The sequence below is a fragment of the Pelmatolapia mariae genome, unplaced genomic scaffold (genome assembly GCF_036321145.2).
Source record: "Pelmatolapia mariae isolate MD_Pm_ZW unplaced genomic scaffold, Pm_UMD_F_2 NODE_ptg000174l+_length_39434_cov_1, whole genome shotgun sequence".
NCBI classification, from domain to species: Eukaryota; Metazoa; Chordata; class Actinopteri; order Cichliformes; family Cichlidae; genus Pelmatolapia; species Pelmatolapia mariae.
In genome coordinates, this window is record NW_027051873.1 from 12501 (window position 1) to 16507 (window position 4007).

Below are 4007 nucleotides of genomic sequence, written 5' to 3' on the forward strand. Positions count from 1 at the left end.
GGGAGGATGTGCCTCCCCAGGGCCTGCTGGAGGTCAAGGTCCATGCTGGATATGTGGTACAGGGTAACTGCAGGAAAGGAAAGCTACTGGGGGAGTAGAGCAGGGGAGGATGTGCCTCCCCGGGGCCTGCTGGAGGTCGAGGTCCATGCTGGCTATGTGGTACGGGGTAACTGCAGGAAAGGAAAGCTACTGGGGGAGTAGAGCAGGGGAGGATGTGCCTCCCCGGGGCCTGCTGGAGGTCAAGGTCCATGCTGGCTATGTGGTACGGGGTAACTGCAGGAAAGGAAAGCTACTGGGGGAGTAGAGCAGGGGAGGATGTGCCTCCCCGGGGCCTGCTGGAGGTCAAGGTCCATGCTGGATATGTGGTACAGGGTAACTGCAGGAAAGGAAAGCTACTGGGGGAGTAGAGCAGGGGAGGATGTGCCTCCCCGGGGCCTGCTGGAGGTCAAGGTCCATGCTGGATATGTGGTACAGGGTAACTGCAGGAAAGGAAAGCTACTGGGGGAGTAGAGCAGGGGAGGATGTGCCTCCCCGGGGCCTGCTGGAGGTCAAGGTCCATGCTGGCTATGTGGTACTGGGTAACTGCAGGAAAGGAAAGCTACTGGGGGAGTAGAGCAGGGGAGGATGTGCCTCCCCGGGGCCTGCTGGAGGTCGAGGTCCATGCTGGCTATGTGGTAGCAGCAGGGCCAGTGCAGCAGCAGCAGCAGCAGCAGCAGCAGCAGCAGCAGCACATCTTTTTCGACCGTAAAGGAGGCAGGAGGCCGACTCACTCCCTGGGCCAAATGGAGAGAGAATATCAGCAGGGCCAGTGCACCAGCAGCACATCTTTTTCGACCGTAAAGGAGAGAGGAGGCCGACTCACCACCTCGGCCAAATGGAGACAGCACATCAGCAGGGCCAGTGCGCCAGCAGCACATCTTTTTCGACCGTAAAGGAGAGAGGAGGCCGACTCACCCCCTCGGCCAAATGGAGAGAGGGATTCAGCAGGGCCAGTGCGCCAGCAGCACATCTTTTTCGACCGTAAAGGAGAGAGGAGGCCGACTCACCCCCTCGGCCAAATGGAGAGAGGAACTCAGCAGGGCCAGTGCGCCAGCAGCACATCTTTTTCGACCGTAAAGGAGAGGGGAGGCCGACTCACCCCCTCGGCCAAATGGAGAGAGGAACTCAGCAGGGCCAGTGCGCCAGCAGCACATCTTTTTCGACCGTAAAGGAGAGAGGAGGCCGACTCACCCCCTCGGCCAAATGGAGAGAGGGATTCAGCAGGGCCAGTGCGCCAGCAGCACATCTTTTTCGACCGTAAAGGAGAGAGGAGGCCGACTCACCACCTCGGCCAAATGGAGACAGCACATCAGCAGGGCCAGTGCGCCAGCAGCACATCTTTTTCGACCGTAAAGGAGAGAGGAGGCCGACTCACCACCTCGGCCAAATGGAGACAGCACATCAGCAGGGCCAGTGCGCCAGCAGCACATCTTTTTCGACCGTAAAGGAGAGAGGAGGCCGACTCACCCCCTCGGCCAAATGGAGACACAACAGCAGCAGGGCCAGTGGAGCAGCATGCATCTTGTTCAGCGGTAAGGGAGACAGGGAGATGTGATGGTGGTCCCCGGGGCCCCCTGGAGGTGGGGGAGATCAGCAACTAGCTAGCGAGGAGAGCGCGTACAGCCGACGTGGCATAAGTGTTTCTGCGCAGTGTACCAGGGGCTTGTGGAAAAGCTGTCGTACCATATGCACGGGAAGTACATAGCAAAGTGCTGCTGAGCAGAGTACCAGGGGCATGTAGAAACATTGTCGTACCATATGCACGAGGAGTGTGTGTGTGTGGCAAAGTGTTTCTGAGCAGAGTACCAGGGGCACGGAGAAAAGTTGTCGTACCATATGCACGAGGAAGTACATAGCAAAGTGCTGCTGAGCAGAGTACCAGGGGCACGGAGAAAAGTTGTCGTACCATATGCACGAGGAGTGTGTGTGTGTGGCAAAGTGTTTCTGAGCAGAGTACCAGGGGCACGGAGAAAAGTTGTCGTACCATATGCACGAGGAAGTACATAGCAAAGTGCTGCTGAGCAGAGTACCAGGGGCACGGAGAGAAAGTTGTCGTACCATATGCACGAGGAGTGTGTGTGTGTGGCAAAGTGTTTCTGAGCAGAGTACCAGGGGCACGGAGAAAAGTTGTCGTACCATATGCACGAGGAAGTACATAGCAAAGTGCTGCTGAGCAGAGTACCAGGGGCACGGAGAAAAGTTGTCGTACCATATGCACGAGGAGTGTGTGTGTGTGGCAAAGTGTTTCTGAGCAGAGTACCAGGGGCACGGAGAAAAGTTGTCGTACCATATGCACGAGGAAGTACATAGCAAAGTGCTGCTGAGCAGAGTACCAGGGGCTTGTAGAAACATTGTCGTACCATATGCACGAGGAGTGTGTGTGTGTGGCAAAGTGTTTCTGAGCAGAGTACCAGGGGCACGGAGAAAAGTTGTCGTACCATATGCACGAGGAAGTACATAGCAAAGTGCTGCTGAGCAGAGTACCAGGGGCACGGAGAAAAGCTGTCGTACCATATGCACGAGGAGTGTGTGTGTGTGGCAAAGTGTTTCTGAGCAGAGTACCAGGGGCATGTAGAAACATTGTCGTACCATATGCACGAGGAGTGTGTGTGTGGCAAAGTGTTTCTGAGCAGTGTACCAGGGGCATGTAGAAACATTGTCGTACCATATGCACGAGGAGTGTGTGTGTGGCAAAGTGTTTCTGAGCAGTGTACCAGGGGCACGGAGAAAAGTTGTCGTACCATATGCACGAGGAGTGTGTGTGTGGCAAAGTGCTGCTGAGCAGAGTACCAGGGGCACGGAGAAAAGTTGTCGTACCATATGCACGAGGAAGTACATAGCAAAGTGCTGCTGAGCAGAGTACCAGGGGCACGGAGAAAAGCTGTCGTACCATATGCACGAGGAAGTACATAGCAAAGTGCTGCTGAGCAGAGTACCAGGGGCACGGAGAAAAGCTGTCGTACCATATGCACGAGGAAGTACATAGCAAAGTGCTGCTGAGCAGAGTACCAGGGGCACGGAGAAAAGCTGTCGTACCATATGCACGAGGCCTGTCCAGCAGCACATCTTTTTCGACCGTAAAGGAGAGAGGAGGCCGACTCACCACCTCGGCCAAATGGAGACAGCACATCAGCAGGGCCAGTGCGCCAGCAGCACATCTTTTTCGACCGTAAAGGAGAGAGGAGGCCGACTCACCACCTCGGCCAAATGGAGACAGCACATCAGCAGGGCCAGTGCGCCAGCAGCACATCTTTTTCGACCGTAAAGGAGAGAGGAGGCCGACTCACCCCCTCGGCCAAATGGAGACACAACAGCAGCAGGGCCAGTGGAGCAGCATGCATCTTGTTCAGCGGTAAGGGAGACAGGGAGATGTGATGGTGGTCCCCGGGGCCCCCTGGAGGTGGGGGAGATCAGCAACTAGCTAGCGAGGAGAGCGCGTACAGCCGACGTGGCATAAGTGTTTCTGCGCAGTGTACCAGGGGCTTGTGGAAAAGCTGTCGTACCATATGCACGGGAAGTACATAGCAAAGTGCTGCTGAGCAGAGTACCAGGGGCATGTAGAAACATTGTCGTACCATATGCACGAGGAGTGTGTGTGTGTGGCAAAGTGTTTCTGAGCAGAGTACCAGGGGCACGGAGAAAAGTTGTCGTACCATATGCACGAGGAAGTACATAGCAAAGTGCTGCTGAGCAGAGTACCAGGGGCACGGAGAAAAGTTGTCGTACCATATGCACGAGGAGTGTGTGTGTGTGGCAAAGTGTTTCTGAGCAGAGTACCAGGGGCACGGAGAAAAGTTGTCGTACCATATGCACGAGGAAGTACATAGCAAAGTGCTGCTGAGCAGAGTACCAGGGGCACGGAGAAAAGTTGTCGTACCATATGCACGAGGAGTGTGTGTGTGTGGCAAAGTGTTTCTGAGCAGAGTACCAGGGGCACGGAGAAAAGTTGTCGTACCATATGCACGAGG